The sequence below is a fragment of the Planococcus citri genome, chromosome 1 (genome assembly GCF_950023065.1).
Source record: "Planococcus citri chromosome 1, ihPlaCitr1.1, whole genome shotgun sequence".
Classification (NCBI taxonomy): domain Eukaryota; kingdom Metazoa; phylum Arthropoda; class Insecta; order Hemiptera; family Pseudococcidae; genus Planococcus; species Planococcus citri.
The window spans coordinates 42,195,643-42,222,432 of record NC_088677.1 but is presented as its reverse complement, the minus strand read 5'-3'; the positions used below and the strand labels follow the sequence as shown (position 1 = coordinate 42,222,432).

At 32.2% G+C, this 26,790-nt stretch overlaps 1 protein-coding gene across 3 annotated transcripts in view; it reads left to right on the top strand.

Moving 5' to 3' along the window:
- Window positions 1-12,890: 12,890 nt before the first annotated feature.
- FMRFaR (FMRFamide Receptor) overlaps window positions 12,891-26,790 on the top strand; it is a 123,865-nt gene continuing 109,965 nt past the window's right edge. For all 3 annotated transcript variants that reach the window (XM_065344964.1, XM_065344968.1, XM_065344963.1), the window contains exon 1: window positions 12,891-13,342. The gene's annotated coding sequence lies outside the window, so the exon portion shown is untranslated. The remainder of the gene's footprint in view (window positions 13,343-26,790) is intronic.

Here is a 26,790-nt window from a genome sequence, read left to right as displayed (position 1 = left end):
ATCACTGTACAAGTTTGTAATGTGGCATTTATTGGATTGCAGTGTGTGAATCAGTGTTTCTCATTGCAAATTTTTTAAAGAAGAATGTTCATTATCAATCATTTATCTATAAATTGAATTTTCAGTTAGGTAGGTAGACCTACCTACTTAAAACCTCAATAAAAAATTGAAAAATATCCATCATAGTCCAGGAAAATTGGACAAAAAAAAGGGTCATTGGGAAACGTGAGGTAGAAAGCTATGTGCTGAACACGAATCCGATGAGTCCCCGCTCGTCCCTGGTGAGCGTTCTCCCCTATTGTGGATCTAAGCCTCCCAAACCAGTTTTTCGCAATTTTCTCCCCCGCATTGCATTTTAGCGAAAAATATGTGGTTAGATAAAAGAATCTACGTCAAATTTCCGATCTAGTTATATATCAACTTTCCTTCCACCCCCAAGGGGGCCGGAGCTGGAACCATTCAAATGAGAGGGGTTGTCTAAAAAACACAAAAAAACTATCGGCTCATAGGAGGGGTGAAACGGCCCCCCGAGAGCGTTCGGGTTGATACTAGCATGGAAAGTGGGTAGCTGGGTACCATCGAGAAGCTACCGCGTGAAAAATTTTAGATCCACACCACCTCCCCTTTTTGGGAACCCCCTCTTTTTTGAAATTTCAATAACACTTTTCTCAGCTCCATTTCAGCCGATTTTGAAAATTTTTCTGGAAGTTATGTATATCCTTGGTAGGTATCTCCACAAAAATTTTCAACCCTCTCCCCCATATTTACCACTCAAAATGGCGTTTTTTTCATTTTTTTATGCCTATTAACAATCAAGATTGCGAGGTACAATTTTGGAAACACGTTTTTTGGATGTATTCTTGACCCTCAGACATCATATACTATATTCGAAATTTTTTCTTTGGTGCGCCGTGGTGAAAAACTTGGAATAATGTATTGTAGGGGGATGGGGGGTAAAATGGGAATTTTGAGAAAAATGATTATCAATGAGTAGGGTATTGTTTTCATATGATTCAATACCGCTGAGCACGAATATGACCTCAGATTTTCTGCTACACTCACCTACCCCTCTCCAGAGTCCCTCAGCCCCCTCAATTTTCACGATTTTTGAAATAAAGTTGTATTGATGACATTGGTTTTGTTGCTATGGGAAAATTACATAGGTAAGTGCATTGTTATTGTACATAAAATTTCTCATAGAATGAGCTAGAGCACATGACTTCCCCCCCCCAGGGGGTGGACCCTTGATTTTTTTGCTACACAGAAAACGTTACAAATCTGTATGTGTACTGCACTGTATAGGTATACAGAGCATATGTGGCATAATAATATTCATGATAACTGTAACTTGAGTACGTATGAGTATGTATTTTATAATTCAATGACTACCTACATGAAAAATCACGAGAAAAAAATATGGTAACGAAATACTGATTAAAAAAAAGTAAAGAATGTTATGAGGGGGAGCCATGTGCTGTAGCTCATTCTACGAGAAATTTCATGTACAATAACAATGAACTTATGTAATTTTCCCATAGCAATGAAACCAACATCATCAAAATAACTTTATTTCGAAAATCATGAAAATTGAGGGGTGCTGAGGGGCTCTGGAGAGGGGAAGGTGAGTGCAGCAGAAAATCCTAAGTCATATTCGTGCTCAGCGGTATTGAATCATATGAAAACGACACCAATGTCATCAAAATGATTTTATTTCAAAAATTGTGAAAATTTAGGGGGGCTGAGGGGCTCTGGAGAGGGGAAGGTGAGTGTAGCAGAAAATCTCAAGTCATATTCGTGCTCAGCGGTATCAAATCATATGAAAACGACACCAATGTCATCAAAATAACTTTATTTCAAAAATCATGAAAATTGAGGGGGGGCTGAGGGGCTCTGGAGAAGCGAAGGTGAGTGCTGCAGAAAATCTTAAGTCATATTCGTGCTCAGCGGTATCGAATCATATGAAAACGACACCAATGTCATCAAAATAACTTTATTTCAAAAATTGTGAAAATTGAGGGGGGCTGAGGGACTCTGGGGAGGGGTAGGTGAGTGTAGCAGAAAATCTGAGGTCATATTCGTGCTCAGCGGTATTGAATCATATGAAAACGATACCCCACTCATTGATGATCATTTTTCTCAAAATTCCCATTTCACCCCCCCTCCCCCTACAATACATTATTCCAAGTTTTCACCACGGCGCAACAAAGAAAAAATTTCGAATATAGTATATGATGTCTGAGGGTCAAGAATACATCCAATAAACGTGTTTCCAAAATTGTACCTCGCAATCTTGATTGTTAATAGGCATAAAAAAATGAAAAAAAACGGCATTTTGAGTGGTAAATATGGGGGGGAGGGGGTTGAACCCAACAATGTTTCATTAAAATTTCAAAAATCCAAGGGTAGGGGCATTTTATCTATTTTACTCTGGAATACCCTTTGAAAACAAAGACATGAGTAGGAAAGCTAGCAAAAATTCACTCGCTGATCGCTAGAATTACACGAGCAAATCTAAGCATTTTCAAACTAGCTCAAGTGCGCGAGATGATCGCTTGCTTTTCGCGAGCATAAAACGAGCAAATCTAACCATTTTTAAAGTAGCTGAAATGTGCTAGATGATCGCTAGCTTTTTGCGAGCATCTGAAACGCTAGCTTACAATCGCTAGTAAACTGCTTGATTTGCGTAAGGAAGGAAATGTTGCTAGCTGAAAATCGCGAGAAATTCGCCAGATAAACGCGAGTCAGCGAGGTAAACGCGAGGTTCCGCTAGCAAAACGCTTACGATTTTGTCAATTGGGCTATAATTGCTATTGTTTCTCGTACTGTAGGTATGTGGGTGGAGGTAGGTAGGTATGTATTTCAGTTGTATCTCCAAACTTGGAAAAGTTGTCAGTAATCCCAATATTCGAGACGTAACTCTCGATAGAAAATGTTCAAACATTCTCATTTCACGTGATACTTTGATACTTGATATTATACCAAGAGGTATGTTCAGTGTAAGTCACCAAAAACATGACTTACAAGCGTTATATAAACTTTTAACATTTGTTTAAATCCCAAACCAATAAACTAACGTTTTCAAATTATCGGAATTCTTTTTGCGCGAAAGTGTAAAGCACTCGATACATGAAAAACGTTTTAAAACTTTCAAAGTAAATAAAAAGAAGACAAGAGTTGAGCTGATGCATCAGCGTAAGATATGAGAATTTATTTCACGACAGCTGATGTCGTTTAAAAAGTAGTTGATTTGTATTTTTGTCAATAAAATTAGACGTAAGTAGGTATATTTCGCTTTAAAATGCAAAGCATACTCGTACCTACAGGTATACGTTTAATTCTCAATGCAAAATTGAATGCCATGCACTCTAATGTGCGGAAACGAATTTTTTGGCGGGTACCACAAGCCTACCAATTTTGTATAGGTACTTAGTCGGCTCCGCTATGACTAAGAACCCAAATGATACCAAAACTTATTATTTTCAAGATATTTGTACTCCTCTAATGTACAAGGGCACCACAAGGTATGTATACTAACTTTATAATACCTATTTATTTATAAGTACCTACATATAAAATTAAAAAAAAATAAAAGTCATAAGTCAAATTATTGTTGAGTTATATGTATGTACATGGGCACGATCGAAACAGACATTTCTTAAAAGTAGATACCTAATTCTCTAAAAAGTGATAAAAATTTTCTATTCAATTTATATATGATACAAGACTCGTAATACCATTGGTTAATCTGTTTCAATTTTTAGTCGTCAGTGCCTATTGTTATAAAAGAAAGTGAGAAAAAAGTTGAAAATAAATTAGATAAATTGGAAACAATCAAGTTTGCAACCGTTTTTAGCTACGACTACCTACATATGTTTGCATTGAAATTTTTTCACACATTTTGATGATTCGATTGACTGTCACCCAAAAAAAGATCAACGTAATAGGTAAATATAAATAATATTGTATGCCTTAGGTAATGACTGCAAACTAGTCCAATGCCTTGTACATTTTGCTTAGGCAATTCAACCGACTTGAATACCCGAAGACGAAATATCTACTGCCCAACATTTGAAGCTATAAGGTAGCTTATAGCTCATTAATGAATCCTATACATGCACGCAAAAGACATTCTCATCTAAGCCTTTCGTTAACAGATCCGTAATTGACCGAGAGAAGCAATCTGTATTATTCTGAAGGATAAATGAAACGAATGCCCATCGAAAATAATTACAACCTACAAAAGGTTCTGATCAAATAGAATAATCCCTTCGAAACAAAATTTCATATTAAGGTACAAATGGATGTAAAGTTGAAGGTCCTCGATGTAATTTTTTACGCATCCTAATTTATTTCAACGAACCATTCGTCATGTCAGTAAGAGATAAAATCAAAACACAAAAATTTAAATCTTCACTTCGCATTAATTTGTTAGATACTGATTTGAATGCGTAAATTGAAATCCGAAGCAATTTCAGTTTCGGAGAATGTGCACAGATTGTGTAACACAGTTTTCTCTTTCTCATTTTTTTCGTCATTCTCGTACGACGACAGAATGAAAAAAATCTATTGTTATTCAAATTAAGCATCAAAATCAATTCGTCTATAAGGAGCCTCCGCTGTTTACAAATTTTTTAGAATGATAAAAAATTTTTTACTTCGTATTTTTTGTGTAAACATTTTAATCGATTTTCCTCCAATTTTACCCTCGATTGTTAATAATGCACTTCCTTCTGTTCGAATTCGTATTGAATTTCGGGTATTAATTTTTCCCACGTGGATATTATACCTACCTATTTCAATTACGATGACGGTATATTAAACTTTTTTTTTGTTCTTTTTAATTGTATTTATTCGCGTGAAATGGAAACCTATGTAGGTATGTGACGCGCAATTATTCGAAATGTTATTTTCGATTAATTGCACCGTTTAATCATTCAACAGTTTTGCCTATCTTATTAAACATGTACGGTAACAAATAGTTTATCCATTGTCTCGTTAAGTGAACTTTTTCAGCTTAGGTTATTTGAAAACTGTTATAGACCCGAAATTTTCAGACGATGAATTGATGGGAGCAATGTTTTACATTCATTTCTGTCCCTCCTCTCTCCCTTGAGAAAGAATCAAAATAGGTACGATTAGAGTCGTTCAAATTTTAATGTTTTGAAAACTTCTACTTTCATTTTCCAATATCATGTAGCTATACAAGTACACAGAACACACCCACACACACATATATCTACCAATTTTGCGAAAAAGTTATCCTCTTGTTTATTACTACCTTCCTATCTAGGTATTCCATTAAAAGTGTTGCCAAAAGGTCCCAGATTTGATAATAAAAAATTTCAAGATGGTACCTACCTAATACCTACCTATGTGAAGAAGACTGAAACATTCTTTATTTCATTTTCTTTTGATAAAACCTTTCTTGATAAAGACATTTTTTTAAAAAATGAGTTCTTGCAAACAGAAATCAGGGAAACTTCTGGTTGATTAAAATTTCAAATAAGTCAAAAACAAAAAAAACAAAAAATGGAAAAAACCCTTCTTTTATTGAACCTTTGGTATCTTGATTCCTATGCAGTCCTTATGAAATGAAGTAAACATCGAAATCTATACCTACTTATTACAATGTTAAGTATTTCTTAATTTAGATGCTTTCTCACTTATACCTATGTAATCAAGGTTACATACTTACGTGATTTATAAGTACACAGGTAAGTTTATGTTTTTTTTTTTTTTGAAAGATAAATCACCTAATTTGGCTTATTTGATGTCTCTCAGATTTTTAATAAAAAGTATAAAAACCGAAGCGAGACCATTTTCTATCGGGAGTAAGGTTTATCTCAATTAATATCACGTTCACCGTTTGCGTCCGCCTTTTTTTTACAACATTAATCTGTAAAACGATACCTATTATCCAGTTAATGTATCTTTCATTAATAACACGCTCAACATTCTCACGCATAATTAAACAATTTTCACCGTAAAAGCGTGTGATTAACAAAAGCTAAAATTTCAAATGTCCAAAAAAATTCCTACGCGATATCATCGTCGCAGCAAATTTACTATAAAACTGTTTGTACGAAATGTTTTTAGAAAACAAAGAATGTTATGACCACCTCTTTAACAAACTAAAACTAAATTTGAAAAGATTTTGTTTTAACACGAATACCATAGGTACCCACCAGTGGAAACTTTTATTCTTCATACGCGAATTTCGACACTTTTTTTTTTTTTTTTTGAACAACGTTATTAGGTGACACTATTACCATTAAGCAGGCGTTACTTATTTTTATATTAAACTAAAACACATATCTTCGCAGAATTTTTAGAGTGAAAAAAATAGAATAAAAATGCAATTACAATTTACCTATTCTCCGAAGCATGTATAGGCTAGTTTGTAAAATTATGTACCTACCGACGAGAAAAAAAGTTTGAAATTGTAACTACTTTTCGGAAATGATTAGGCATGTTTTCTGTTCTTCATTTAGTTTAAAAAAGAAAAAAAAACTGCAGGTAAAGTACATACCTACCTACTCGTGGGTAAAAACTCAGAGGAGCCGTACATTCATTTCCCAATGGATACGCTACATCAATTGACACCTATACAAACCCTGGTTATAGCACACAACCGTGCTTACAACTCTTACAAGTACATAGGCTACGTGTGTACTACGATTCGTATTACGCAAAGAAATTTTTTCATCAGTCATCGATTTATCGAGAATCGAGATAAATCTACGAACTTTCTTTATCGTCTTGAAAAAAAACCGCTGACAGAACGAAAGCAATAAGGGAACGAAACATTAACAAACCACGGTGCCTACTTGTTTTTTATATTGATACGACCGATCCCTCAGAGTATTTACCATTACAAAGATACACCTAATCTATCTGTTTCATTACGCATTTTCGTCGCGACTTTTCCTTTTTTCCCTTAATAAAATTTTCATTTCTTCGACAAAACTCGAGGAAAGAAACTTATTCTGTACAACAAGTTTAAAGGTGAGTACAATGGCTAATTTTTTCCAACCAAAGAAAGATTCACAAAAAGTTTCTAAAAAGTTTCGTCCAAATTTATGATAGTTTCACAAAGTAAATAAAATTTTATTATAATAATAATATAACGAAGAAGTCATTACTTACGTTTGAAATAAATTCAATGATTGAAAACTCCACAAAAATTCTTAAGGCTTCTACTATAGTAATTGGTAGTTCTTCTACGGCAAAAGTCTCAATCTGATATAGGTATGGTATAGGTACTCACCGTCATCGTATGTCTTCTTGTTCATTTTCATAACAAAAATTGAATTTATCGAAGATAAACTTACTTAGATATCCTCATCTCTTGAAAGATCAAAATTCTATACTTACTTTAGATTTTCTGTAACTACAGAATGTAAGGAAAACACTTGGGTATTCGAAATTCAATCGATGTGATTGTGTTGCAGTATGCTTCAATTCATTAATCCCATTTTTAGCGAATTCTTCTTCCAGCATCCTTTGCATAATTATCTTCATTTAAAAGACACAGTGACACACGTATTGAAGAACAACATATTTTTTTCTTCTACCCCTGAAAAATACTTAGACGAGGGAAACAGGGACGAAACTGAGCATTCTTGTGGGGGAGGGGGGGGGGGGGTAGTCGACCAAAAATTTGCCGAACGATATGACAAAAAAATACCTACATATTTTGCCGATTAAAACAGTGAATTTTTAAATGTGAAATAAAAGATGATGAGAAGATGATTTCGCCATTGATATTATACTCAACACATGGTATTAGGTAATATTCATAGCCTATTATGACTTATAAAAAATTTTCATGTTCATTTTTCAATTTTTAGAAGCCTCAAGCAGAATTTTTTCGTTTTATGAAAACGAAAACAAATAAACAAATTGGCCCGAGCATAGCGAGGGCAAAATAAGCTTATGAAAAGATTTATTTTTATGAGTAAAAGAACAATGATTTTTTATGGTAGGAGGTTGATTTTTTTGGTTAAAAATTTTCAGAATTTGAATAATTTTTTAAAGTTAATTTTAGCTTAAAAAAAGAAAAGCAAAAAGGTCCAAACAAAGTGAGGGGTAGACCTCTCAAAATTTCGTCTTTCGAGAAGTAAAAAACACTTTTTTTCTATGTGAGGAGTTTATTTTTGGATTTAAACATTTTTTAAAAGTTTGAATAGTTGACTTTTAGAAGTTTAATAAGTCTGAGCGAAGCGAAGGCTGAAGTCGACATTCTTAAAATTTAGGAGAGTACCTCTACCTAGAACAGATATTCCCAGGTGCAAAAATCTAGAAATAGACCAACTGTATTCAGCCCGAGCGAACCAAGAGCAAACATTTTTAAAATGTGCTATTCAAGTTCCATAAAAGTCGGCAAATAAGTCTCTTTATTAAGACTAACAATTTTCAAAACTTATCGACTTTGTCGAGTCTCAGCAAAGTCGGCAAAGTCGGCGATTGCCGACTAAACCAATTTTTAAAAATCCAAGAATGTACCCCATACCTTTAAATTATTCAAAATAATTTCAATCAAGCTCATACACAAAAAAAAAAAAAAAAAAAAAAAAAAAATGGAATACGAAATTCAGGAAATCTGATCTTAATTTTTTTACATACATACTTAATTTGATTCATCATCAATGTTTTTATCAACTGCAAAATATAAAATTGGTCTAGGTACTGATAAGAAATTCAAAGCTAAAAATAGGGCAGAAACTAATGTAGATACGTACATAGGCACTTATATATTAGGTACCCTAGTTGATAAGAAAATCAGAACCATTTGAAAACAAATACTTACTTTATTATATGTACTTACTTATATGTACCAATTTAAATTTCCAAAAAGCTGTGATTAGGCTACCTATATCTGTTCGGTTTTCATGTTACGTACATAACATTATAAATCAACGTCATGTCGACTTTCATTCTCCGGTAAGTATGTGGAGTGGACATGTTGAAAGCAGATGTGAAAGAGTAATGTTATTGCAAAATTCAACTTTACCTAAACCTACATCTTTCAAACGGCCAATAAAGCACTTTACCTTATTTTTGAAAATTTGTTGCTTATTTATATTATATGTACTTATATTGCATTATACTTATAGTAACACGAAGAATTTTACTCCAGGAAGTATGAAAACTTTTGACAGACTTCACATTGAGTAGGTTATACTCTTTATTGAAAACAGTATTTACTTGAAACTTTTTTTATGATACGTAGATACATATTTTCATATCGTTAAAGTAAGTCATCGTTACATAAGTTCTACAATTTTGTTGTTTTGCGAATCAAGTTTCACTTTTAAAATTGATTTTATTCGCATTCAACAAAATCTGTTAGGTAATATGTAACGATTGTAACGTAGAAATACTACAATATTGATACATAGTAAGATACATTATTTTTCAATTTAGTATGTAGTGTATACCTAACTCGGGTGTATCAATAGATAAGCTATGGCTATATAGGTAGAGGTACCGTATAGGTATAGTTACCTACATGCGTAGGTATACGTATAAAAATCTGTGTATCTCAATAATTTTCGTTTTTCTAACATCTACTACAAAATGAACGATGTTTATAGATATATATCATCGATGAATTAACTACACACCATACCGAAAATGTGTTCAAGTGACTCAAAAATTCCATAATGGCCAGACAGCTTTTAATAAATTGTTAAAGGAAGATATTTTTTTTCCAACATTGAGCACAAATAAAATATTTCCGCTCCATTTAATCTTTGATATTTCCGAAAAACCATAACATTTTACGCAAAAGAAAAACAGTGAATATTTTGACACATAAAATATGACGAATAAGTTGAACTTAATCTTTTTCCAAACTGTCCCAGGAAAAATAAATTCAGTCAGGTATTCCAGATATTCTTCGCACATAACATTATAACCATTTGATATTCTTTCGACACATTTTTTAGAACAAACTATGAGCCTATATCCTTTTCTCTTTTTTTTTTTCATATTTAAAACCTTATCTAAACTGTCGATGTTGCATTTGATAAAGCTTTCTCCTACAGGTATCTTTCAAAAAATCAGAATAGGTATTAGGTATATGTACCTATAGTATCTTCCTATTTTACAATGCCTATAATAAAATCCCACGCATGAAGTACCTACTTACCTCTAGTTCTAGAGACCTATCATAAAACTGCGACGAAAATGTGGACGTCTGAAACCAGAATTATTATGTAAGTACCTATCCTTTTATTTTTCAAATCATTCGGTGTTGGTGTTTTGTTTTCACGTAGTTATTCAAGCATTCTTTCCTCCAGAAAATACCACGGTTTTTGTAATGTCGCAGGATTTAGACTTTGGAAACACCTACTATCAGACTCATGGTATTTCAAAAACTGAAATAATATTCGACAATTCAATTTCATGTTGAGAAAATATCCTACAAAGCTGAAAACTTATACAGACACCAGAGAAAATGCGCAAGCAGACATGCAAATAAAAGTAACATTTTAAATTTTATTGTTGTTTGTACATATAATTTGAAATGAACTTACTTTTACTTGTTGTCATCAGATCATTCAATTTAAATGGCTTAAATTGACAGCAAAATTATCAAACTATTTCACCCTGAAACGTTATATTATAGGGATACATGCGATGTCTTACCTTACGATACGACGACAAAATGATGCTAGTTCAGTTTTTTTTAAATAAATTTTCCAAAGAAAATCCCAGAAGTCCAGCTTTTTGCAAAAAATTTCAATGTTGAGCTGATAAAAAAGTTCGATGAATGATTCTAATTTTCACCCTTATACTAAGCATAGGTACAGTACAGGTAATCTTTTGGACCGGACAGTGATTGTTCGAAGGGTTTCGAATCCATGTCTATGGAGGGTGTATCATGATATTTTGTTGTCAAAAAATCGTAAGTTTGCCAACAAAAGTTAGAATTTCAATATTCTAAGTACACGGTAGGTACATGTACCATAGTGGTTTTGTTGCCAAAACTAGAATATTTCAAATGATTTGGGATAAGTTACATATGTAAGTATTATTCTTAAAATTTTTCAGTTGAATTTTTCTATTTTTAAAATTTCCGAAAGTGTAATTATATCGGTTCTTTTTTCTTGGAATTTTTCAAATTTTATTGATTGATTTCTTAAAATTTTAATTTTAGAGAAGAGAATTGAAGTAAGCCGAGGGCAAACGCTTTCGAAATTTTAAATTCAAGAAGTAAAACAACGTTAATTTTAATGTGAGATTCAGTTTTTCCATCCTTGGCATTTTTAAAAGTTGGAATAAATATTTTTCAAACGCAGTATAGAATATAGATGTAGGAAATTTGGGAAAGAAAGAACAACAATCGAACCCAAGCGAAACGAGAGGGCGAAAACTGAAGAAAAAATAACAATTTGTTGTTAGTTGATTAACAACTTTTCCAACGAATTAAATTTTCAAATAAGAGGAGAGGGTGTGTACCTCTAAATGTATCCTCTCATAAATCCGTTCGAGAGACGGAACCAAGAAAAATCAAAAGAGCATTCAAAAATACATGACTTAGGCCAAACAAACGCTGCACTTAATTTTTCAGTTCTTCTTTGTAAATGTTTAAAAATTCAGAAATTCACTTTCTGTGAGGGGGAGATGAAAGTTTGGTTATAAATTGATATACATACAGGGTCCCTAATAATATCGGGCATAGCTGGCGAGAATTTTTGTGGGTTGGCTGAGTTGAGCCATATCAAAAGCTATGCCCGATATTATTGGGGAGTCTGTGTAATGTAGGTAGAGGTACACGACGGGTATCATGACAAATAAATCACAACTGCGAGAAAACAGTTAGGTTTCTTCGTGCATCCTCAAGAGAACAGAAAGAAAATTACAGTGGATTTTTCGTCTCCTACTTGGAGAAAAATTCACACTAATGTTAAAGAAATGTAATAGAAAAGTGGCGTCGAAAAGAGGTACCTAAATTATTTTTGAAATTTTTGAAACTTCCCATCATACCTACTTACTACACCAAAAAAAAAAGCTGGACGTCCTGTACTATTTTGAATAGGTACTTAATGGATACCCTTCGCTGTCTTGTCCATTAGTTTCCAAATTTTATACCTAATTATAGTATTCTTCTACCTACGCAGTTTCAAATTTCCAAAATAGGTATATTATAGGTATTTGGCAGTGTTTTAAAATCTGTAGATCTGCTGAAATGGAAAAAGGTTTTAATAGCTACTCTAATTGAAATGAAAATACGGACATCGCAAATCTAATATTGGGAGTAAAGAACAAAAATTTCCAATTTGAGCGATCGAAATTAAATGCGAAAATACGCGATTCCTATAAAATCATCGCTTTTAAAAAATAGTTCTGAAAAAATATTAATATTTTCTATTATACGTTTGCAACGTTTGATAAATGATGGGAAAAAATTCTCGCAGGCGATTTCTCAAAATTCAAGAATAAAAGTGAATGGACGGTCATTTTGCGATAAAATGTTGCGGAAATTCAACATACAGAAACTTTGAGAAGCACTATAAAATTACAATTTTTCGTTTCCTTCTATCCCCACCAAAAAGTGCCGAAATAAGTTTGTCGACCATTTGTGTATATTTCACCGCGATAACAAAGATAAGCTTAACATGTTGAGCAAACTTCACGCCGTATATCGAAAGCTTAACAGAAGAAAAAAAAATTTCAAAATGTTCTTATTGCTGGTTTTCAAAACGCTATTCCAAAATGATGGGTAATTAAGCAATAATGCCAGTAAAAATGTATTTCCGGTACAACCGGATTATTAACATTTTTCTTTATAATTACATCGCTTGATAAATCGGATAGGGACGGGAGGGGGACAAACAGTTAGCGCAAACGCTCTATTATTAAGGGGTTCTCTGTTACAGCTGATAAAAAAGATTGCTTCGCATTCACTCGAATCCTCGAAAACACGCTTACCTCTCGTTGAACGATCTTAACCGATTCCTTTATGCGCTTTCCGTAAAATACGATTCGAGAATTTTTTTTTCTTCGTATGTACTTACGTGTGCGTGCGTGAATCTATTTTTCAACGAGTTTATGCAGTTTTTTGCGTTTATAATCTAGGTAATTAAAATTAAATTATGTAATTTATTATTGAAATTTTGTATTGCGGTGAAATAAGAGTATAATTTTTTTATCAACTTTTCGTACAAATTTTTTTGGTGAGAATAAGTAATATCGAATTTGATTTTTTCTTCCTTTTTTTGGAAAAATAAAGATTACGATTTGTGTTGTGAATTGTGTCTGTGTTGTGAACCATTTTTCATTCATATTGCGAACCACCTGCCGAATGATTTTTAGCCAATGGTTTTATCGAAAGGTGAGTGAACTGAAATAATTTTTCATCGTCGTTTTTTCAGATTCGATATGTACTACTTACAAGCTATGTACTTTATTATTTATAATAATTACTTTTTCGTTCTACAAAAATTAATACAAACTGCGATCTCACCGCGAGGGAAATTTTATTTTGCGTCACTTGACGTAAATTTAAGCACCTGTAGTAAAAAATTTTCGCGAAAGAAAGAAACGATAATCCGAAAACTCGACGATGTTTTCATTTACTTATTTATTTTTTAATTAAAGCGTCGTTTTGACGTTTAATTTTTCGGTTCATCAAACTCGGCAAATATTTTTTCAAACTTCAACATTTCATGTAAAGTTGACTTTATAACGAAATATTTTTTATCAGAGATTCTATACATTCAATATTTTTTCAACCGCCGTGTTGAATAGATAATTTTTAATCAGTAAACTTTCATCGTCTAAAAGTACCTATTCATTAAAAAGTTTATAAGTAGGTAGGTATGGATCGGTAAGAAGTTAATGAATTTCCAAGATTTTTTCTTGGTTGAAAATTTCACAGAAAGGGAGGAAAAAACACAATAGGTGTCCTATTCAGATTCACAATCTCGAACGAGGCTGATTTTTTGTTTACAATAAGGTAACATCGCACGTAGAAAATTTGATCAAGATATTACGATTAATTAAGATAGGTACCTACTCAAAGTTGTTTAATAGTCACCCATTGAAATGGATCGCTGATATTTCGAGAAGTAAAAGAACCTCCCAAATAAAACTCACTACAGGTTTTTTCTTTCAATTTTTAGCTGTTATAAAATACTTCATGCAAATGAATAAGACGAGAGGTTAATATCTCACTGATTGATTCTATAAAGTGGTCATCGTTATAAACGCAGACTGCGTTCTGATGCGCTGATTTATTAGTTTTATACTTAAATGACAATGTATTTAAATCTACGCAATTAAAATATGGAAATAATTTTTTTTCACGCAAATAGGCACTAGTCATAAAGTTTATGAATAACGATTATAACGATTACACGATTAGAAATAATACTTATTATTTGTGAAATAGGCTGAGAAAAATACCTACTCGCATTGTAGGTACCTAATAATTACATAATGTAACATAAATGGTTATTGGTTAACCATAAGTATAGGTACAAATAATTATTCCAAAGCATTGGTTAATTAGTATGAAAATTCATCAGCTTTTAGGTATTACAAGTACATACCTACCTATTTCACGAGCGTGTCAATCGAGCCACCTTAATCAAATATCTGCGACATTTAATACCAAGTGTGTGAAGTGTGCAAGTTCTGATTCATTGGGAAAATTTCAGTATTTTAGAGGTACTATGCACTTAATAATGTTGATTTATTTGAAAATCGATTCGTTTTAAATTACAATTACGTACTTTATCAAATGACACGAACAAAAATCGACGGATATTAGTTACTGTTTTATTGGTATTCATTAGACGGCTGTATCTAATTACGTATATCAAGTCCGTACTTCAAAAATTCTGTCTTTAAATTCGAAGAAATGCATTCCTAATTGGTATTGCTTGGTATCTACTTGGAATAAATCGTAAAGTACGATACGTAAATACAACAAATAACAAATTACTGTTTATTGAAAATGATCACTCTACTTTTTTTTCCACTGAGGAAACGTCGAATCTAGAAACAGTTTTTTAAATTAAAATTCAGAGGTAATTTTACCCCCTCGAGCTATACGCAAATGTTTACCTACCCCATCGACAGAGATTTAAAATAAAAAATAATACAATATCTACTACAAAATGAATATTAGAGTGTCCACCTCCATACAGGCGTCATGTGTTATTATAACGAACTATAGGTAACGGTAACATATTTTTTATCGTAATATTAAAATGATTCCAAAACTTTCGCACGTTTCACAGAGTTTCAGACGTGTTTTACTCGTTTCTTCCCTGTAATCATCTCATAAAGTCGATGGATTATGAATTTTGCTTCGTGAAAACTCTTTAATTTGGAGTTTCAGATTTTTTATTCGGATTTTTTTTTTCATTATTTATTTCGATCAATTGTTTAGGAAAGCCGAAATTTTTTTGGAAGTAAGAATGGTGCACGGTTGTGGTAACTATCTCCGTTTCATTTTCCTTCCCTCTCATCAAAGAGTCTACATGTGTGAATCTATCGTCCTAACAATATTGTTCTTTGTTGTTGTTCTTATTTATAGGTATATTTAGAACCAAGTTCTTTGGTTAAACGACGCAATAAATAACATATCGAGTATCGTGCCTTTGAAAATTTCAAGTCGGATGCATAATAAAACTCAGTATTTGGAAACGTTTCAATACCAATACAATATCCAATCAATTAATTAATCACATCAGCGCACTGTTACAGTGCACCCATCATACTGCATATTAGAATACGAGTAAACGATAAAAATAGAGAATTCAAAGAAAATCCTTCATTCGCACGATGAAATTCGAGTTAAACCATCATTTTGCCCACTCTCCCCGCTCGTAAATTTGAATACATATTATAAAATTTTTAAATAATCCAACAAAACCAACATTATGCATTCAAAAGTGTATAAAAACGGAAAATATACACCGCGTATTATTCAAATGTGTATTTCAAGAATATAGCAAATGTAGACATACGAAACCAAAATCAACCAAGCACGAATGATAAATTCAGCATTTTTCTGTAAAACAGCATCGAAATGATAGGACGTACAGCGATGCAAAATTATACGTAAAAATCTAAAAATCTTCCCCAATGAAGTAAATTACTCGAATACCTACCTTTGCCAAGAATTTTCCTAGATTACGTAGTGAAAAATAAAAACTGAAAAGAATAAAGTGAAAAAAAATATATAAGAAATAAAATAAACTAGTTAAACGTATTTTTTTGTTCAGTGATACGGAAAAATGTAGCTCACGTAAGTAATCATGCGAATATCTTCAGAAAGACGTTTTTTTGATTTAGGTAGGTACTCCATTGTATCTTTATGTTTCCCGCGTGTTCGAGTTCGTTATGCAAAATATCCCAATTAGACTATAATGAATTCGTTTAAGAGTATCGGACTTTTTTCCGTGATTTTCGATGGGAACATATTTATTTTTATAATTTAAGCATATACCTTGATATACGATGTTATCATTTTGCTTTTTCCTTTTATTTGGTAATTTTTTGTTGTTGCATGGTACCTAGTTAGGTAGTTTAGTTTGATAGTTATTCAACTCAGCGTTATCATCAGAAATTTCAAAATTTTTCCTTTTTTTTCTTTTACAAAAAGATACGTATACTTATTTTAATATACGTATTTCTACCCACCGAATACTTTTTACCCAACGCTACCTACCTTTCATAGAAGTTTTTATTTTTATCTTGGAATGGAAGAAAAAAATTATTTTCGACAAAATGTTAATTGAAATAAGGATATGAAAACTGTTTCAATTTTTTTGACCCCGCTCGAAGCATTTTTTTTTCAACTATACCTATTGTATATAAGAACTAAGTATACGTAAGAATTTCAGAATATTTCAATTTTTTTTATCAAACTGTACTTACCTACTTATTTCTTTTGAAATTTTGTGACTTTAAAAACGTGGTTGAGAATGAAATATAGCTATTCAATATTTTATTACTCTTTTGATGGAGTAGATACTCATAAGTACAGTACATAATTCGAGCCGTCCTCAAAACATATAAGAACATTCTCTCGTAAGGTGTGATCATGATAATCGTAGTGGATAGGCTACATGCTCACTGCTCATGTTGAAGTGTTTGAGTCTCACTAGAATTTTCGTTTTTTTGATAACAACCAAGCGTTAAAATAATATTCTTAATTGTCCGGCAAACAATATTTTCAAAAATATTACTCTCATAAGTAGAGAAATTTTCAAAATTCTTTAGATTTTGAAAATTTGAACTGAAATCTATATCGAAAGATTCACTAAGACGGTTTATCCAAGCTTATAAGTACGTATACTTGAGTACAGAATTTGATTTTGTTACTTCTCCTGGAAAATTTTTCAAAATAGACTGCCACTAATTAATTGAAAAGATCGAAAACGAAGTATAAAACCAAATTTCAACTTTCTGCTATTGCCCCTTTTTAATAAATTCCGTCGTTAAGGGTGAGTTGTACGAATTTCGTTCAAGATTTTGAACTAAATTTAACTAAACTTTGTTTAAAATTTGAGTGAAATTCGTACAACTCACCCTTAAATATAAAAAGGCCCTTTGAATTCTCAAAAGTTCGCCAAAAATCGAATAATCAAATTCAGTATCTGAAATTTGGCATAGTAGGCTACCTAATGTAGGTATTTTTGGTTGCTCGATTTTGATTTTTTTGATTTTTCTATGTAGCCTACTGTTTATAAATTGTTCTGCCATCCCCTATGGCAGGATAATTTTCGAATCTTGGATTATAATCTTTTCCATTTTATAAATAAAAGTATTGTCTTCGCATTTAGAATCCACTATATTTTTTTTCTCAAATGACCCACCTAATTATACTCATGTAGGTACTACACCTTTTTGTTCATTACCTATTTCAGGCATACTTACATAAGTAAAAGGTATATGGCATAGTTTCCCTGTGCTCTCCTTCAGCCTCTGTGTACTATTCTATGCTATACCTACCTACTCCACAAAATTTTGAGTCATCTAGCTGTTCATCAAATAGCTTTCAAGGTTAATAATCATTCTAAGTTACGGAAAAAGTTTTTTATTCGAATAAACACGCAGGTTTCGCGCATAAAATCACACCGCAATAAGATTTTCAACGCGAGTGTCCTTTAATCTGGATAGGTCTAGAATATACAGGTGAATCAGTAGTTGGTGGTGGGTAAAACATATAAGTAGAAGTACCTACCTGTACCTACCTAGGTAGGAAAGAGGGTACGAGCGCGTATAAATATGACAAAGAGAATTGGCTTTATATTTTTCTCCAATTGCGTCACGAAAACGAGTGAAAAAGTTTTCGCATCGTGGTAAAAACTAGATAATAATAATTTCGGTTATCATTATTCGTGAAAAATGTTCACCCGAACGTTATTGCAGCCATAAATAAAAGAAAAAAAAGACACACGTTGGAAGCTTTTTCTCAAAATTCAGACCTTTCATGAATATCAAGAAATGCCCAGTTAGGTGCATTATCAGGTAATTTCAACAGTTTTATTTTTCTTTGAAAACTTTTCCAATTACAACGTCCGTTTTTTTTTTCTTATCGCGTAATCCTTTTAAAAATTGTCAAAAAATTATAAAGTAATATGATATATAAACTGAAGAAAAGTTCCGTTGGGTATTTGAAAAAGTACTGTAGGTAATACATAACAAGAAAAGTTATTTCCATTAATGAATATCTTAACTTGAACCTTTCAGAGTTCATTATATTAATTTTTATTAATAGCTAGCTTTAGAAAAATTGTTTCACTTGGAAAATTACTAGCCAAGTCACTATCTACTACGTTTTAAAAACAATTAAAATCATTCGTTGAAAAAAAGCCAATCCATCAGAAGCCCAACTTTTTTTTATGGAATGTTTTACAATAAGTTTAAGTAGGTATACTAAAGAAAAATGTGACCCTCAAACACATTTTCACTTTTTATTAAGAAGCATTTTTTGGTTAAAAAATATGCGAGCTACATCAATAGCAAATTGAAGGTTTTATTAAAACCCGAAGAATTTAGTATGAAAAATGCGCAGAAAAAATTTCAATTTCAATCTTCTTTATGATTACCAGCAAAAAAGAGAAAAATAACCGCGTAAAATATTTTAAGGAAATAGGTAGACTAACCAGCAAACACGCGCTATGTCCTAGCCCTTTAAAGCGTTTTAATCCGTTACGTACTTACCTATTTTATTTTTGATAAGATGTTCATTTCCAACTTTAAAAAATAATGGGTAAAGTACTTATCTACCTATAGGTACCTAGTAGATCTTACATATGTGCCTAGATGTACCATCATTTCAATTTCGATCCGTAAGTATGGTATAGAAAAAAGTTGATTTAAAATTGAAAAATTATTATCTTTCAATAATTGTCTCTTCGTGGTAATCAACACTGTTCTTTATGTTTTGAAGACCTTTTTTTTTTTATTGTAACCTTAATTGAATCAAAGGTCGCAATTTTATTATTGAGGTAAGTACCTAAGTTTGACTGGAGGTAAATCAGAGCGATAATTAGAATACTCGTAATATAGGTACCTACCTAATGGACAAATCAATAAAAACTCATTTTGAATAGGGTGTTAGATATACGAGTACGTATATAGAAGTTTCTTTCTAAAGTAGGTAGAATTAGACTGAGAAGGTGCAGCCTATATTTTTCTTGTCAGTGTGAATTATAGTTATTTCATATCTATATTCAAAATACCTATTGAAAAGATAATACCTATGCTGAGGTATCGGCAGAGGCATTTAATATGTAAACGCTATTAAAATGTTCATCATAAAATTTATTGTTTTTCGTTGATCTAACGTAAATATGACTGAAAGAAAATTAAAAAATTCACAATTCGAATAAATCATAAAATGAAATATAACATACATATTTCCAATCTCGGGCTATAAATTTTAAAATTTTTCTTATTCAAACGTATCGTTTATTCGAAATAAGCTCAAATGCGTAGCGGAAATCGTCCCAGCAGAATATCGACTTAATTTTTTCTCAGATACAAAAAATGAGAAAATTTTTCTACCCTCCCGAAGAATATAAATCCAATTTTCTCGTTTTAATCTTTATTTTACAGAATGTGAATTATGTTGAAATAATAAGTTTAGTATGTATTGGGAAATAGGCACCTATAGTCTAGCTGTGCAGATTCCATTCATATCAATTAAGTACCTATCTATTCCATTGTATTGGTTTTTCAATCCATCAGAATTTTGTGTTCAAATTTTAAAGATGTGAAATGTTCTCACCGTATTTTGGTCTCTGATAAGCCTTAACTTTTTATGCGAATATACGAGTATGTTATACTTATTAAACTTGAACCTACATGAAGAATAATAAGTAAAAGAACGTATAAAGGCTATTTTGAATTGGCACAATACCATGAAACTTACACCCTGAAGCATGGAATAGATACGTTCCAGCCAAATTATCGTGAACCTATGTCCGTACACGTTTTGAAACATAAAGGAACACGTGGACTAGCAGTTCGGGTCAAGTTTTGTGTGAACCGTCATTTGAGTATCTTACAACGTTCGTCATTTCATTCAAAATTAATTTTCGGCTTTATCCAATCAACGACTGAGGAGCAAATAGAGTTATCTAATGGCCTTAGTATGTATACTCGTACTTTATGCATCAGAATGATCTTTTCAAGGCCAAATAAATCAATATAATGATTTACAAATATTATACTTACATTATTTATTTTGGGTACCAACCTATGTAATTTGTTAAAATGGCGTCGTTGCGCACCAAAATCTTTTTTTTTTGAATTAAACAAGTACATATAAAAATTGTACCTATATGGAACTTATATGCAGAATGTTTATGTTCGAGAATTTCACTATGGACTAATACTCACAATCAAACTTTGAGATGAAGGTTAAATTGAAATATGTAGGTACATATCAAATTGAAGGGATAAACATGAATGGGCAGGACTTCCAGAAAAGCGGAATCCAAACAATTGTTTGATGATGACTGATGAGAGAGAGCATACTTATGCTAGAAAAATTGAGATGGTTTCACCAAAACGAGTTTTTGTGCCACCAATAAAGTAGAAAGAATTTTGAGGAAAATTCTCACTTTTCATAAAACAGGAAAATTTATCAATGTCTAAATATTACGTGAAGTGTTGTACAAAAAGGTCACCATTTTAAATTCCTCAAAATTAATTTATTTTCAAAAATTTTAACCGTGCCGAGTGCACGATCAACACCCAGACAGCTTCTACGAGTAGGTATGTGTTTTGAATTACAGCTGGTGGTCTTGGACTCCTATTATTCAATCACCTATTATATGCATCGTATTATTTGTGAACATCTTTCCCGGCTTTATAAGGCACCAAAATATCTTCGTTCTCGCGACCAGTGGCAGTGGCGTGGCTTGGCAATAACACACTATCTACATTACTATACGTACCTATGTAAGTACTAAACACCCTGTATAGGTATGTGGGAAGAATCTTAAGTTCAATTCATTGTAGGAACTACTATCCACTTGTGAAGTTGTGATCTTTACTTTTCTGGTAGGTAATTTTCAATAAAATATAATTCACATACTTACATGTCTTAGGTAACTTGGAAAATTTTGCAACGAAAATCAATAGAATAACTACTTAGATTTAATAACTTCCAAAGTATTGCAGGCGCCAACTTGATAACACGCATTGAAACGATTGTTTAAACATAATAGTTTTATGGAAAGTCTTTTATTGCCAAAAATTTGTTCAACTAGGTATAGGTTAGTACCTACTCTTATTATATTCGAAAATTTCAAAACTATTTATCGATTCACACTATGTACGTACCTACTATACATACGTAGGTAGGTATATGTTACTATAAAAATAACATCAGCCGCCATGAACAAAGAAACACGTGAAGTGATAAGTAGGTATTTTAGAAAAATGGATAGCCTACGAGAACGTAGATAAATAAATCAAAACAAGTGAGAAACTGAGTTGAAAACGCAAAAAAAAATCACAAAAGATAAAAAATAAATTATAACCTAATTTCACTTCATATGTATAGGGAAGCATGCTAAGCGAGAAAATGTTATATAAATATCCCCAGTGGCTTGCACGCCTCCGCCTATGTTGCTTATTAAGACCCTACCATACTACTGAACCTAATACTGCCATTTAATAACCACACACGAGTAGAACTTGACGAATCAAACATTTAGTTCAGTAATGAATATTATTATAAGTCCAAGATTTTACCTGTACTGGGACTTAACTTCTTCGAAATTTCAATTAAAACACAAAAAAAATTGTTAGGTACCTAATATAAAAAAAATAGCGTAGACAATTAAAAAGTGAAGTCAGACACCTGTAAAACAGTAGCAACTTTTGAACTTTAAAATATGAACTTAAAGTTTAAAAGCTAAGAAAAAAATACCATGACATATGAACTTCCATCATACCAAATCAAAAATCAATTTAATAACTAGTTGCTATGAAATTTTTGTACTTGAATGTTTGTTAAATAGGTACATAAGTATCAAAGTATTCTTGGTTTTATTCCTGGCTAAAAATGTATGCGTCATTCTGTCAGCTCTCTAGGTATAGGTACTTAGTGAAGTTATACCATTTCAGCGGCTGCTATTTCTTCAAATTCATCAAAGTTTATAGGAAGGTATCAGAATGAGGATTGAATCCGCGTATATTTCGCCCAAGAGATCTCATTAGTCGTTACTCTCGATCAATTTTGAGCCAAGCAAGCGTACTGAGATTTTGAAAATATCAACTTCTATAAATTCCGTTTATTTAGCGATTTTTTTTTAAAGTTTACTCGCGCACCTGATGTCCTCTCATTTTTTGAATGTTAATGCAATGGTCATTTTCTACTCATCCAATTTATAAAAAATAAAAAAAAGTAGGTAGACTACTTAAAATTGATTATTAAGTTATACAATGTAAAATGCAAAAAAATCATGAATAAGTAATATCGGGGGCGTTATATAAAAAGTAGGTACCTATTGAGCTAAACTCGAAAAAATTTTTAACATGATAAAATAATTTCGTCAGCAATTTTAAACTTGAATATTATGGTAGATTTACTTTGATAATGCATAAATTACAATCTCGTGTTTAAGAAATACGCATACTTAATCCAAGTTAACTTTTTAACTTGATACCTCACCTACCTGCGAAGTAAAAAAATAAAGCAAAAATAACAACACGAAATTTGATTAAAATCAAAATACGTATTATACCTAATCCGTTTCAGCTCACGATTTCTTTCTGGCACCTGCACCTAATTCTAATTCAGATTTTTTTTTTTTTTTTTTTCAATTACCGCCTAAATTTAATTGTTCAAGTTTTATTTTGAAAATACTGCTGAAAATCTCGTGCTCGATTTGGTAAAACGAAGCTCGAGTAACTGAATCATTATATTTCATTTCGTTGTGCTTTTGATAGTTTCAATACAGAAATTAATCGAAAAAGGTCGTTTAATGCTGGAAAAAATAGAAAAAAAAATAATAAAAATAATAAATGAAAGCGCTATTAATTTTAGAGTTAATTAAACCAACAATTTGAAACGAGTTTCTAGATACCATTTTCCATTATGAATACGAAAGGAGAGAACGGAAAATAGGAGGGATACAAAACTAAAAATTTCTTCATTTTTCCTCTCCCTTTCGTCAAGAAAGTTTTCGAAATTCAATTGGTAAATTTTTCGTACCCGAAAATTCTTTACCAATACTTCGATGTTTTCAAATTTCTAAATTCTGGAGTTCGAGTACCTACAGTAGCCGACCCTAACTACATGTAACCACGATCCTAAAGTTTATGAATAATCGAGATGTTAGGTTTAAGCTCATCTAAATACCCACCACCTACTCCTACACACTATACAAAATGTCAAAACAATTTACACTAAAAATCTCCAGTATTTTGGAAAACTGCTGTTGATAAAATAAATTCACGATGGTCTGTTTTACCATACAACCTCCGCTGTCATATAATCCAAGTTGAAAACAAATATTTCCAATTCAGCTCCAGGGTGCGCTCTCCTTCTTCATTAAATATTTCGCAAAAACGCGGTTTGCCGGGCTGTCAGCCTCGTCAAATATACGCACGACTTACAACTTTAAACATACAAAGTATGATATACGCTCGAAGATATATACAATGTCATTTCGGGGATATATTCGCAGCATTCAGAAAAATCTATCACTATGTATAATTTGCAGCTTAACAGTAACAGAAGGTTCAATACATTTTTCCGCGGAGTTACCCGGATTTTCAATCACATGCCTACCTATTATACTTAACCCTCATTCTTGGGTATGTTATGTACCTCTACTTACGCGGTTTTATATTTAAACTTCTACAGGGTGAGTACAGAGGGTGCCCAGAAATATCGTGAACCCCTAAAAAAGTTTTCTGCTAAATATTTCTGTTGGTCACAATGAATGATAATAATAATGATAGCACATGATTGGTTGTTGGACTGGAGAGATGACATGCCACCAATCATATGCAGATATTTCACGTTGCCAACCTATATTTTTAATGAAAAACTTTCTTTGGGGTTCACGATATTTCTGGGCACCCTGTAGGTACATGGAAATATCGGGTGGGTATCCCAACTGCCTACCAAACGAAAACGCAACACAGTTTTGTGTTTTGTGTGTGAAACATAAGTTGGTAACACCTAACGCGTAAGCGAACATTCAAGTTGTGTTATCAACTTGATACGTGTTACATACAAAACTGTGCTGAGTTTTCGTTAGGTAGAGGTACCTAGTTGAGGTACCCGATATTTCTACGCACCCTGCATAATGCATACTTGGTGCCACAATAATACATACAGGGTGCCCCGAAATATCGAGCACCCCTAAGAAAGTTTTTCATCAAAAATATAGGTTGGCAACGTGAAATAGATGCATATGATTAGTGGAATGTTATCTCTCCAGTCCAACAACCAATCATGTGTTATTATTATTATTGTTCACTGTGACGAACCAAAGTATTTTAGTAGAAAACTTTCTTAGGGGTGCTCGAAATTTCTGGGCACCCTGTATCAGCTATTGTAGGTACATAGGTAGTAGGTACCTATCAAGTTATTACAGGGTGTCCAGAAATATCGTGAACCCCCAAAGAAAGTTTTTTTTATTAAAAATGCAGGTTGGCAAAGTGAAATAGATGCATATGATTGGTGCAATGTCATCACCTTAGTCTAACAACCAATCATGTGCTATCATTATTATTATCATTCAGTGTGATCAACCGAAACATTTAGCAGAAAACTTTTTTTAGCGGTTCACGATATTTCTGGACACTCTGTATGTAGGTCTAGGTATACGATATTTACCTACATGTGTAATTGTGTACATTTACGTGCACACTAATACGTATAGGTATTAATAAAAATCTTATGCGAATGGAACCATAAAAAACTTTTAAATAACTTTTGAGATGTTCGAATTCTACGATAATCTAGAAGAGAGCAATTTCGCAAAAAAACACAGCCATCATAATTCATAACACAGCATAACACTATAACACACCAAAAAATCAATTCGTATCTGACTAATTTTCAATTAATTACGAAGTAAGTATTTCTTCGAGATGAATATTATCTATTTTTGAAACTCGCTTTGCTTTAATAAAATTTCAATTTATTTTCCTATAGTACTATTTACGTGTGTTTTTTCAATTAATTTTATAAAATTTTGTTTACGCGGAATTGTTATTTCCCATGGGTCGCATTGTCCTTTTACAGACTCTAGTAGTATGCCGTATAGTTTCAACACAGTAAGTCACCGAAAAAAAATTATCATCAATCATTTTTAAACTTTTGTCGTCATTCGTCAACTTACAATTTCAATTCGTATTAACTTAACGATATAAAGAAAAAAAGAAAAAAAAAGTTAAAATATGTCTCATCTTAAAAAAGGATGGATGCCTATTCAAAGAGGTACCTACGTTGAAAAATAGACTACACTTTGAAAATTCCAAGCGGGCTATCTTTGGCGAACAATTATTACATGAAATATTGTATTTTGCTGAGCATAGCTAGGTATACCTAACGTTGCGAATTCGTGGTATTGACATCAACTACCTAGGTAATTAAATTGTAGATGGGTAAAACTTGACAGTACGTAACGTTACAATCCTACATTTAATTAATTGCTGCGTGACTCAACCGTCTTCAAATCTTGTTTATTTTGAATAACTTGGATTAAAATCTAAATTCGGGCAAGAAATGTATTAAGTTCATTTGATTTGGGCTTAGCGAAGTTAAGAAATTAACGAATACATAGATATGTACAATAAATTTTAATTTTCTGATTCTAGGGAAAATTTGTAAAAATCAGTTTAGGTAGGTACCTACCTTGTTTTCTGGCCAGGTTTGTACCTACTGGTAAATATTTCTAGCACACTTATTAACAATTTTGATTAGTACCTCCTACCTACTGCAGCTTACTATAAAGTGAATGTGAGTAAGAAAATCAGAAATATATTGTATCTTGTAAAAGCTGACCTCAAAACCAATCTGTACTAAAGCTGAAAAAAAATCTCACTACTCTGTGATTCTAATTACGTAATTCTTTTTTGTGCATTTCCATTACTCGAGGGAATTCAATTAATGTTACAAAACCGCATTTGTTCACGACTGACAATGAGAAAAAATCGTTCAGCAATTAAATAGAATAAACAAAAAATAATAACGAGCAATCGTTGCTCAAATTTAATCTTTGTTTTAAAAATATAGGGAAGTTTTTTTTTACCGTGGTAACCAAATTAAATATTTTTCCAGTTATA